Source organism: Arachis duranensis, chromosome 1 (assembly GCF_000817695.3).
Source record: "Arachis duranensis cultivar V14167 chromosome 1, aradu.V14167.gnm2.J7QH, whole genome shotgun sequence".
Classification (NCBI taxonomy): domain Eukaryota; kingdom Viridiplantae; phylum Streptophyta; class Magnoliopsida; order Fabales; family Fabaceae; genus Arachis; species Arachis duranensis.
This window is the reverse complement of record NC_029772.3, coordinates 35,803,277-35,817,011: the sequence shown is the minus strand read 5'-3', so window position 1 is coordinate 35,817,011 and position 13,735 is coordinate 35,803,277.

Here is a 13,735-nt window from a genome sequence, read left to right as displayed (position 1 = left end):
TTAGAAGTAGTTTCTAGAGAGAGAAGCTCTCACTTCTCTCTAGGATTAGGATTAGGATTAGAAGTAGTTTTAGAAGTAGTTTCTAGAACTAAACTATGACTAATGGTAACTAACAGTTCATTCCCCCTTCAATCCTTGGCTTAAATAGCATCAGAAATGAGTTGGATTGGGCCCACAAGGCTTCTAAAATCGCTGGACACGTTTTGCTTTAAGTGAACCAGGTGGCAGCAACGGCGTGTGCGCGTACTATGCGCGTGCGCGCCACTATACGTGTAGCAAATATGGCAAATCTTATATCGTTTCGAAGCCCCGAATGTTAGCTTTCCAACCCAACTGAAACCGCATCATTTGGACCTCTGTAGCTCAAGTTATGGTCGTTTAAGTGCGAAGAGGTCGGCTTGACAGCTCTCCGGTTCTTTCATTTCTTCATGAGTTCTCCAACTTTTCATGCTTCTTTCTTCATTCCCTTGATCCAATCTTTGCCTCCTAAACCTTAAATCACTTAACAAACATATCAAGCATCTAATGGAATCAAAGAGAATTAGATTTAGCTATTTTAAGACCTAAAAAGCATGTTTTCACTCTTAAGCACAATTAAAGGAGAATATACAAAACCATGCTATTTCATTGGGTAAACGTGAGAAAAGGTCTACAAAATACTCTAAATTCAATACAAGATAAACCGTCAAATTGGGGTTTATCAACCTCCCCACACTTAAACCTTAGCATGTCCTCATGCTAAACCAAGAATGAAATAAGGGATATGACACTTATTCAAAGCAAAGAAACTATATGCATGCAACTAAATGCAAAATGATTCTATCTACTTGGTTAAAAATAAATCAATCTCCAAGACATACATGCACAAGTAGGGCTTAAGATCATATAACGTGTCATGAGTCCTACCAATTTAAATATAAAAGTGAAGTTCAAGAAGACTTGCAAGAAGAATGCTCATGAAAGCCGGGAATCAAGGAATTGAGCATTGAACCCTCACCAGAAGTGTTTGCACTCTATTCGCTCGGTGTTTGGGGTTGATTCACTCAATTCTCCCCTAATCATGCTTTCTAAGATTTGTTTTTCATCTAACAATCAACAATTATTTAATGCACGCATACAATTATCATGAGGTCTTTTCTTTAGGTTGTAATGGGGCTAGGGTTAAGGTAGGATGCATATTTGGTCAAGTGAGCTTGAAGTTTGAATCTTTGATAGGCTTAGACTTCCCACCTAACCTATGACATCCTATACAATTAAGTTCTAACCCAACTACCCATTCTTCACTTTTCCACATACTCATGCATTCTCTTTTCATTTCATAACACATATGCATTGACTTTTATTTGAGCCTTACTTTGGGGCATTTTGTCCCCTTTTTTTATTTCTTTCTTTTTTTTCTTCTTTTTCTTTCTTTTTCTATATTTTTTTCTTTTCCATATTGTTTTTTTCTTTTTCTTTTCTTTTTCTCATTTCATTTTTTTTATATACAAGAGCATCAATGCATAAGGTTTTACATTCGATCAATACACGAGTATGTACCCAATTCCCAATATTTACACTAATAATACAAAACTACCCTTTTATTCTTCCAATGTCCCAGGATTCCCACACTTGAATGATACTCACACACACTAGCCTAAGCCAATCAAAGATCCAAATTAAGGACATTTATTATTTTTCACTTTAAGGCTTGTAATGTGCTAAATTAAGAACAAAGTGGGTTAAGCATAGGCTCAAATTGGCTAACAATGGAAGATAAAATGTAAGGCTATTTGGGGTAAGTAAGCTAATGAAATGATGGCCTCAATCATATAAATGCATGAATACACAAAATAATGGACATAAAGAATCAAACAAATCAAAGATTGCATTCATAGAAAGAGAATAATGCACACAAGAAAGGAAAATAAGTGGTTATAAGATGTAACCATACCATTAGGCTCAAATCTCACAAGCTTGTGTTCTTAGCTCAAAAACCATGTTCCAAAATACATTCTTCCAAGCAAGTTCAACAAAGTAAATTATTCAAATTGGTAGGTTGCCCTAAAACGGTTTCTGGGAAAAGAATTCATCACTTTAACCAAGTAGTCCTAATAAGAAAGAAGTAGTAAAAATATGTATAAATTCTAACTAAAATGCAACCTATCATGCAAATGCAATAACTAACTAACATTGGTGTTGAAAAGGAAATTGGTACCCATGGAGATCGGTCAAACGACCTCCCCACACTTGAAGATTGCACCGTCCTCGGTGCATGCAAAGAAGAGCAAGGTGGACGGGTTGCTACAATTGATGAGCTTCTTCACAAGGTTGCACGGAGAACTTGTTTGTTGCCCCATTTAAAAGCTTTCCTTTCTCCCTCCTTGGTGGCCAACCTAAAAGGAAAGAAAAGGAAGGAAAATTAAGCCTATAACAAAGATATCAAGGCAATTAGAACATAGGCGGGGGCTAATGCCAACTAAGAGTATGATTCCCTACTACATGTTAGCTAAGCATGTGAGTGAGAAAACAATGTAAGCTAAGGCATATCATTAAGCCTGATGCAAGAGTAAAGTTAAAGCATGAAGAGTGTATTGAGCATCAAGTTCAAATGAGAAGAAGTGGGTCATGAAAGACAATATGAGGTCATATCAATGCACAAGGACACAAGAGTCATACAAGATGTGGAATAGTTTCTAAACCAACAATAATGAATTCCCTACTCCATTTTTGATGATTGGATTTTTGATGGTATAGAATTTCACAAATGAATTCTCGTTGAAAGTATAGTTTCTAAACCAACAATAATCCTTTCATACAAAATATTGTTTGTCACAAGTAACAAACCCCTAATTTTATAAACCGAAGTATTCAAACCTCAGGTCGTTCTCCCTAGGAATTACAATAAAGTGTCTTGTTATTGGTTATGAGTCATTTTGGGGTTTTGGATAAGAAGCATGAAAAATAAATGGCAATGAAAATAAACTAACAACTATAAAAGGTTCTTGGCAAGGTATGAAAATTATAAATCCTATCCTAGTTATCCTTCTCAATTGTGATGAGACTTGTTCATTGCTACCACTTAGTTAACCCTTACTAAATAAAAGAAAGTCAAGTGGTTGAATTGACTTGAGCCACAAGTTCTAGCCAACTCCCAAGGAAGGACTAGCTTTAGTGCACTCCAAACCAATTAGCAATCTCTCCAATTATCAATCAACAAAGGAATTAGATAACTCAAGTGTCACTAATTACTCTACCTAGGCCAAGAGGAACAAAATCTAACTAATGGCTATAAGAGACATTTCAACAAACACATAAAGTGCAATAGAAGTAAACATTATTAAATGCAAGAATTAAAGGAATCTATAACTACAAAAACAAGAGATCAATATCTAACTACAAAGGCAAGAGATCAACAATAGAAAAGCAAAGAAGAACAATTATTATGAATTACCTCTTATTGAATTGAAAGAAAATGGAAGGAACAATAGTAGATCTACAACAAAATATAAGAACAAAATAAAGGAAATTACAATAAAAGAATGGAAGAAGAATGAATGTAGCAACAAGGAATTGAGAAGATAGAAGTAGAAGAAGATGAATTAAAATCTAGATCTAAGAACTAAACCTAATCCTAGTCCTAATCCTAGAGAGAAGTGAGAGCTTCTCTCTCTAGAAACTACTTCTAAAACTAAACTATGACTAATGGTAACTAACATCTAAAGTATGAGAGTATGTTCATTCTCCCTTCAATCCTTGGCTTAAATAGCATCAGAAATGAGTTAGATTGGGCCCACAAGGCTTCTAAAATCGCTGGCCATGTTTTGCTTTAAGTGAACCAGGTGGCAGCAACGGCGCGTGCACGTACTATGCGCGTGCGCACCACCATACGTGTAGCAACTGTGGCAAATTTTATATCGTTTCGAAGCCCCGGATGTTAGCTTTCCAACCCAACTGAAACCGCATTATTTGGACCTCTGTAGCTCAAGTTATGGTCATTTAAGTGCGAAGAGGTCGGCTTGACAGCTCTCCGGTTCTTTCATTTCTTCATGAGTTCTCCAACTTTTCATGCTTCTTTCTTCATTCCCTTGATCCAATCTTTGCCTCCTAAACCTTAAATCACTTAACAAACATATCAAGCATCTAATGGAATCAAGGAGAATTAGATTTAGCTATTTTAAGACCTAAAAAGCATGTTTTCACTCTTAAGCACAATTAAAGAAGAATATACAAAATCATGCTATTTCATTGGGTAAACGTGAGAAAAGGTCTACAAAATACTCTAAATTCAATACAAGATAAACCGTCAAATTGGGGCTTATCAGTCATTCTTTTATTATCATTATTATTGTCACATTTTTTTATATTTTTTTCTCCTTCTTCTTATAACATTATGGAGTATTTTTAATTTTTTTTATTCTTCTTACGAAGATAAACAAAAAATTTATAAAAAATTAAAATAAAAAAATAAATAAAAAAATAAAAATAATGATGATGAAGAAGAAGAAGAAGATCAAAAGAGAAAAATTTTAAATTATGTAGAATTTATCAAAAAAAATAGTACTAAAATTTTTTAAGTTTGACACATAAAATTTCTGAATGTTTATATCAAAATTTTTTAATGATAACATTTAATTTTTTTTAACTCATTAGAAATTATTAAAAACAAAAAAATTAAGAAAATATCTTAAAAATAACATTGATAATTTTCAATTGACACAAATTTTTTTGAACATATCTTCTTCTAGTACTTCTTTTTTTTTTCTCCCAGCATTTTTCTTTTTTATATTTTGCTATTGATACAAATTTTTTTTATATTTTCTTATGTTTTACTTCAAAAATAAAAAATTTTATCTATACAAATTTATTTTAAAGTTGAATTGTTTACTTCTAAGTCTTAAATAATAAACTGTCTTGCAATGTAGTGTAAAAATAATTTGATTGAATTTGACTATGTAAAAAATTTGGTTATCTAGGATTATTATAAAATATATTAGAATACAATAATTAATTTTAGCAGTTAATTTTAGAGTACATATAATAATTTTTTTTCTTGCATTGCACCTAGTTTATTTTTTAATTTAATCAAGAGTTTGTTTTAATATAGTAGTGTTGTAAAACGTTTTATATAGTTATTCATTAATATTTATTATAATTATTCATCTAATTAATATAAAAAATATTATTTTTATTGATAGGTAACAATTTTGATGTATTATTTTGTAAATTAAAAAGTTAGAAAACAAATACAAATAAGTGTCGTCAAGGGTCAATATGCTCTGCTAGGATTTTTAACTTAACAAAATTTTTGTGCCGTCAACGTCAACATTTTCTACACATACCGTAATTTTATTCCTAACTCAGAGTCATCATACAATGCAGGTTCTTCTGTATCTTTTTCTCTTGACATTACCTCCCAGAATCATGGCAGAAAGTGGAGAAAATTTAATTAGCTCCATTCCTTTGAGTAATGAAGAGAGTGATGATGTAATACAATTGTCAGAGGAGGATATAAAGGATTTTATTTATAATTGTATTAAAAGTCTAGTTGAAAGATGTTTTTGCTAATAAATCCTTTTCAACCAGAACCATGGATGGGATGCTTAAAGCAATTTGGGAGAGACCAGTAGGGTTTCGAATGAAGGAGATTGATCATAATTAATTCCGATTCTTCTTTGATAATGAGTGAGATGTTATGAGAATTGAGAGAGGCTCTCCATGGCTTTCAAAGGGGATATGCATTGGAGAATAATTAATCAATGAGATACCAATATGAACCCAATTTTGGGGGTTCCTGAAACCCTTAAGACGCTGGAGGTTGCTCGAAAGCTTGGTGAAGGACTCATTAAGGTGATGAATGTGAGACTATTTTATGTTAAAGGGAGAGAGACACATATCATCAAAGCAAGGGTGATTATTGATGGAAATCGAGCTGTAAAAGACTCTCTTAAGACCGCTGGTACTGACAAGTCTTCAATTAGAGTGGCGGTTCAATATGAAAGACTAGGGACGGTGTGTACGTACTGTGTAACTATGGGCTATGACCATAAAATATGTGTTGTATTTTTGGAGGATATAATGGAAAATAGGTTAAGGAAGGATAAGATAGGAGAACGGATCAGAGCTTATCAAATTGGTATAAGGGTGGAGATAAAAGAGGATGAAGGGGGAAAAGGAGAAAAGAGCTTTCAAGCGGGTCATTCCCTTCGCAAAAAGAAACTGCTCCCAAACTGCATGGTAAATGAGTTTTAAATTTGAGTGTCAAAGACGAAAAAAAGTATGATCAAGGAGTTAAGAGTCTCACCAGGAATAAAAGACGTAATGAGAAAAATGAGAACGATATGAGTATTGTTTCGAGGGTTACCTGAAACTGTAGGTCGATCTCGGACGAGATCTTCTATACTAGTCGGAGCTGATGTGTCCGACTTGATGATGGTGGTCGGAGCCGCCGTGTCTGACTTGTTGGACTTGGTAGTGGTGTTGATCCTTCGTCACCAGAGGGTGGTGGTACCTGTAAGGGACTCCGATGCTTAAGTTAGCAAGGGTATTGAGCAGGTTTTTAGTAGAATCAGAGTATGAGTTATACATGGGTGCTCCAGTGTATTTATATGATGGGGAGTGATCTTTCTGGAGATAAGATAATCTTATCTTATCTTATCTTCAGGTGAAGTCATCTTATCTTTTAAGGGTACCACCCTTATCTCTATAGGCTTGGGCTGCCTTAGGATTTTGGGTCGTGTTCCTTTGTTGGGCCCTTTTTGGGCTTTTCCTGGTGATTTAGCCGACCTCTTGAGAAAAGGTCGGATAGTCCTGACCTGAAGAGGTCGGTTGACTTTGTCGTAAACATCCCGGGTCGAACAGCTCGACCTAGGGTATGAATAGTGCCCCTGCTCGAGCTCGGTCTTTCTTTTGAAGTCGAGTTTTTCGGTTTCTTTTGGGGAAGCCAGATTCGAGCATTTTTTTGCTAGGTCTGTTTGTGGAACTTTTTTTAAGTAGCTTTAAATGTGTGACTGATAAACTCCTATTTTATGATTCATCTTGTGCTTAAAATGAGTGTTTTTATCAAATCTTCACCCACTTATTCATGTAAATTGCATGGTTTTACTATTCCTTCCTTATTTTATAATATATGAGAAAACATGTTTCCTATGCTTTAAAAATATTAAATTTAATTATCCTTTATTACCATTCGATGCCGTGATTTGTGTATTAAGTATTTTCAGGTTTCATAGGGCAGGAATGACTTAGAGGACAGAAAGAAAACACACAAAAATGGAAGGAACACACAAAATGGAGTTTTTGAAGAATCGGCAGCGACGCGAATGCATGGACAACATGACCGCATGCCTTGCGCAAAATGGCATCGACGCGAACACGTGAACAACGCAGACACGTGACTAGCGTGAAATACAACTAACGTGGATGCGTGACTTACGCGGACGCGTGGAAGAGAAAAACTCCAGATGACGCCGACGCGTGACCCACGCAAATGCGTGACGGACCCCACGTGCAGAAAATTGCAGAAGTCGGCCCCAGTGATTTCTGGACCCTTTTCAGTCCAGATCCAAGCCCAGAGAACACAGATTAGAGAACACAGATCCATCCATTCATTTAACAATTCATCATATACAACATACATTCATTCACAATTTTAGGATTATATGTAGTTTCTAGAGAGAGAGGCTCTCTCCTCTCTTTTAGGTTTTAGGATTAGGATTTCTCTTTTACTTTTAATTCTTCTAGTACTCTATTTTATTGATTTTCCCTTGTGGATTATTTGATGTTGCTACTTGATTTATGAACTCTCATGTTTAGTTTGATTTCTCTTATTTATGCAATTTGAGGTATCTCATTTTTATGACTTTAATTTAGCTTTTTACACTCTTAGCTTTGGTTGAGTAATTGGTGACACTTGAGTTATCAAACTCAGCTAATGATTGAAAATTGGAATTCTTTGCTGATTGATTTGAATTTTCCTAACTCTAGTCTTTTCTTAGGAATTGACTAGGACTTGAGGAATCAAATTGATTTATCCACTCAACATATCTTCATAGTTAGAGGTTGACCAAGTGGGAGCAAAAGCCAATTCTCATCACAATTGATAAGGATAACTAGGATAGGACTTCCAGTTCTCATACCTTGCCAAGAGGTTTATTATTTATTAATTTAATTTCTTACAATTTACTTTTCTTGATTCAAACTATTCAAAAACCCCAAAAAGATACTTTTTCCATAACCAATAATAAAACACACCTCCCTGCAATTCCTTGAGAAGACGACCCGAGGTTTGAATACTTCGGTTTATAAATTTTACTGGGTTTGTTACTTGTGACAACCAAAACTTTTGCACGAAAGGATTCTCTGTTGGTTTAGAAACTATACTTACAATGCGATTATATTTTATGAAATTCTTTACCGATAGAAATCTGATCGTCAGTGGTGTTTCCTCTTGTAGCGCGCATTTTACATTTTCTTGGGAACGTGCGAGGGTTTTTAAAAAACCCATTAACTCCTCCCTTCGCCGTTTCCTTTTCTTCACTTTGAAATCTTTTCAAAAACCATTCGCTTCCATTTCCTTCCTCTTTGCTTATTGCAATTTCTCTTCTGCTCACAGTAACTCCACCTTTCTTCGTTTTTCTGTCTTTGCCTGAGCCTTTTTCGCGCTTCTCTTTGTGGCGTCATTGGTGGCTACTGGAGCTTCCTCCATTTACAAGGCAACTTTTGGATTTTTTCCCCTCTCTCGTCGCTTCCTCCTTCAGGTTGGTTCTTTCTTTCTGCTTCTTCGTTTCTTCCGTACTATTTTGCACTTGCAAGGTTTTGATCTTGCCCGGCTTCATGTTTATTGAAAAAGCTTGGATCTTTTCTGCGTTTGTCATGCTTTCTGGTTTTCTTTGACTTATGTATGTGATGAGCGGATAATTTATACGCTTTTTGGCACTGTTTTTAGTATGTTTTTAGTACATTTTAGTTAGTTTTTAGTATGTTTTTATTAGTTTTTATTTATAATTCACTTTTCTGGGCTTTACTACGAGTTTGTGTTTTTTTCTGTGATTTCAGATAATTTCTGGCTGAAATTGAGGGACCTAATCAAAAATCTGATACAAAGGCTGAAAAAGGACTGCAGATGCTGTTGGATTCTGACCTCCCTGCAATCAAAGTGGATTTTCTAGAGCTATAGAAGCCCAATTAGCGCGCTCTCAATTTAGTTGGAAAGTAGACATCCTGGGTTTTCCAGCAATATATAATAGTCCATACTTTGCCCGAGATTTGATGGCCTAAACCGGCGTTGCAAATCAGCTTCAGAATTCCCGGCGTTTAACGCTGAAACTGGCACAAAAATTGGAGTTAAACGCCCAAACTGGCACAAAAGCTGGCGTTTAACTCCATGAAAAGTCTCTACACATGAAAGCTTCAACTCTCAGCCCAAGCACACACCAAGTGGACCCCGGAAGTAGATTTTTACGTCATTTACCCATTTCTGTATATCCTAGGTTACTAGTTCACTATAAATAGGATATTTTGACATTGTATCTGGATCTCATGACACTTTACACATTTCATATTGTACCTTCTATGGCATGAGTCTCTAAACCCATGGTTAGGGGTGAGGAGCTCTGATGTGTCTTGATGGATTAATGCAATTACTACTGTTTTTCATTCAATCACGCTTGCTTCTATTCTAAGATATCACTTGTTCCTCAACTTGATGAATGTGATGATCCGTGACACTCATCATCATTCTCACCTATGAACGTGTGCCTGACAACCACCTCCGTTCTACTTTAGATTGAGTGAATATCTCTTGGATTCCTTAATCAGAATCTTCGTGGTATAAGCTAGAATTGATGGCGGCATTCAGGAGAATCCGGAAGGTCTAAACCTTGTCTGTGGTATTCTGAGTAGGATTCAAGGATTGAATGACTGTGACGAGCTTCAAACTCCTGAGTGCTGGGCGTTAGTGACAGACACAAAAGAATCACTGGATTCTATTCCAACCTGATTGAGAACCGACAGATGATTAGCCGTGCTGTGACAGAGCGCGTTGAACATTTTCACTGAGAGGATGGGAGGTAGCCATTGACAACGGTGAAACCCTACATACAGCTTGCCATGGAAGGAGCCTTGCGTGCATGAAGAAGAAGACAGTAGGAAAGTAGAGATCCAGAAGATAGAGCATCTCTAAAACCTCAACCTGTTCTTATTACTGCAAAACAAGTATTTATTTCATGTTCTTTTACTTTTCACAATTAAACCTGAGAATTATTGATATCCTGACTAAGAGTTACAAGATAACCATAGCTTGCTTCAAGCCAACAATCTCTGTGGGATCGACCCTTACTCACGTAAGGTATTACTTGGACGACCCAGTGCACTTGCTAGTTAGTTGTGCGGAGTTGCAAAAGTGTGATTGCAATTTCGTGCACCAAGTTTTTGGCACCGTTGCTGGGGATTGTTCGAGTTTTGACAACTGACGGTTTATCTTGTTGCTTAGATTAGGATTGTTTTATTTTTGTTGGTTTAGAGTCTTTTATTTGAGTTTTGTTTCATATTTTAAGTTTGGTGTCGATTGCATGCTTTTGTTTTCTTTTAATTTTTCGAATTTGCATGTTCTTAGTCCCTTCTTGATCTTTAAAAATTCTAAGTTTGGTGTCTTCTTTGTGTTTTCCTTTAGGTTTTCGAAAATTTGTTTGTGATTTTCTAAAAATTTCTAAGTTTGGTGTCTTCTTTGTATTCTCTTTTAAATCTTCGAAATTTTGCATTAATTTTCAAAATCATATCTTTTCACTCATATCTTTTTCAAAACAATTTTCAACCATATCTTTTTAATTGTTAATTCCAAAATCTTTTAATCTAGTTTTCAATTTGCTTTGATTTTATTTTCTTTTAGTTTTCGAAATTTTATTTTATTTTCTTTTCCATTTATTTTATTATTTTCGGTCATTTTTAATTAAAAAAAATATTTTATACTTTACTTGTGAATCCATATCATTTCCCTTTCTCCATCATGGACCTAAGTGGAATTGAGCAGTCCAGAAGGACTCTGGGGTCATATGCTAACCCCCTTACAGCTGCATATGGGAGTAGCATCTGTATACCTCCCATTAAAGCAAGCAGCTTTGAGCTAAACCCTCAACTCATTATCATGGTGCAGCAAAACTGCCAGTATTCCGGTCTTCCACAGGAAGAACCTACTGAGTTTCTAGCACAGTTCTTATAAATTGCTGACACAGTACGTGATAAAGAGGTGGATCAGGATCTCTACAGATTATTACTGTTTCCATTTGCTGTAAAAGATCAAGCTAAGAGGTGGTTGAATAACCAACCCACAGCAAGCATAAAAACATGGAGACAGTTATTAGACAAATTCCTGAATCAATTTTACCCTCCAAAAAGGATGACACAGCTAAGGCTGGACATCCAAGGCTTTAAATAAGAGGATAATGAATCTCTTTATAATGCCTGGGAGAGGTACAGAGGTATGCTAAGAAAATGCCCCTCTGAAATGTTTTCAGAGTGGGTACAGTTAGACATCTTCTACTATGGGCTTACAAAAAAAGCTCAAATGTCTCTAGACCACTCAGCTGGTGGATCTATACATATGATGAAGACGATTGAAGAAGCTCAAGAGCTCATAGATACTGTTGCTAGAAATCAACGTCTGTACTTAAGCAGTGAGTCCTATATGAAAGAAGAAGCTAAGGCAGTATCCACTAAACTTAGTCCTCCAGAACAAGTTGCTGAATTCAATCAGCAATTATGTTATCTAACTGAACAGCTAGCAGAATTTAAGACAATGCTACAAGAAACCAAGGATGCGAACCAAAGTTTGGAGAAACAATTGAATCAATCCAAAATTGCTAACAAGAATATAGAATCACAGTTGAATTAGACAAAACAGCAGTTATCTAAACAGATAACAGAAGAATGCCAAGCAGTTCAACTGAGGAGTGGGAAGACATTGAATAATACTGATCAAAGTAGCAAAAAGCTAAGAAAGGAACAACTGACAGAGGATAACCAAACCACTGCCCAAAATCCCTCTGAGGACAGTAAGAGCCCAGAGAGGAATACTCCTGGCGTTCAAACGCCAGAAAAGGGGGGAGTTAGTGTTAAACACCCATTCCTTGCCCAGTTCTGGCGTTCAAACGCCAGGAAGGGGGAGAAAGTTGGCGTTAAACGCCCATTCCTCACCCAGTCCTGGCGCTCAAACGCCAATGAGGAATCAGACACCTTCTTATGCTAAGTTCATGAAAGAGATCTTAAGTCATAAGAAGGATTGGAGAGAAACTGAAAAAGTGTTTCTCACTGAAGAATGCAGTGCAGTCATTCTGAAGAGCTTACCAGAGAAGCTTCAAGATCCAGGAAGCTTTATGATACCATGCACATTAGAAGGTGCTTGTACCAAGACAGCTCTATGTGACCTTGGAGCAAGTATCAATCTAATACCTGCATCTACTATCAGAAAGCTTGGGTTGACTGAAGAAGTCAAACCAACCTGGATATGTCTCCAACTTGCTGATGGCTCCATTAAATATCCATCAGGCATAATTGAGGACATGATTGTCAAGGTTGGGCCATTCGCCTTTCCAACTAACTTTGTGGTGCTGGAAATGGAGGAGCACAAGAGTGCAACTCTCATCCTAGGAAGACTTTTTCTAGCAACTGGATGAACTCTCATTGATGTACAAAAAGGGGAAGTGACCCTGAGAGTCAATGAGGATGATTTCAAGTTGAATGCTGTCAAAGCTATGCAGCATCCAGACACATCAAATGACTGCATGAGCGCTGACATTATTGACTCTTTAGTGGAAGAGATCAATATGACTGAGAGTCTCGAATCTGAGCTTGAGGATATCTTTAAAGATGTTCAGCCTAACCTGGAGGAACCAGAGGAAATACAAGAACCTCTGAAAATTCCTCAGGAAGAGGATAAACCTCCTAAACCCGAGCTCAAACCATTACCACCATCCCTGAAGTATGCATTTCTGGGAGAAGGTGACACTTTTCCAGTGATTATAAGCTCTGCTTTTAACTCACAGGAAGAGGAAGCACTAATTCAAGTGCTAAGGACACATAAGACAACTCTTGGGTGGTCCATAAGTGATCTTAATGGCATTAGCCCAGCAAGATGCATGCACAAGATCCTATTGGAAGATAATGCCAAGCCAGTGGTTCAACCACAGAGGCGGCTAAATCCAGCCATGAAGGAGGTGGTGCAAAAATAGGTCACTAAGTTACTAGAGGCTGGGATTATTTATCCTATTTCTGATAGCCCCTGGGTGAGCCCTGTCCAAGTTGTCCCCAAAAAGGGAGGCATGACAGTGGTTCATAATGAAAAGAATGAACTGGTTCCCACAAGAACAGTTACGGGGTGGCATATGTGTATTGACTATAGAAGGCTCAATACAGCCACCAGAAAGGATCATTTTCCTTTACCATTCATAGACCAAATGCTAGAAAGACTAGCTGGTCATGATTATTACTGCTTTTTGGATGGCTATTCAGGCTACAACCAAATTGCAGTAGATCCTCAGGACCAAGAGAAGACAACATTCACTTGCCCTTCTAGCGTGTTTGCCTACAGAAGAATGTCTTTTAGTCTGTGTAATGCATCTGCAACTTTTCAGAGATGCATGCTATCCATCTTCTCTGATATGGTAGAGAAGTTCCTGGAAGTCTTCATGGATGACTTCTCAGTATATGGAGACTCATTCAGCTCCTGTCTTAATCATCTAGCACTTGTCCTGAAAAGGTG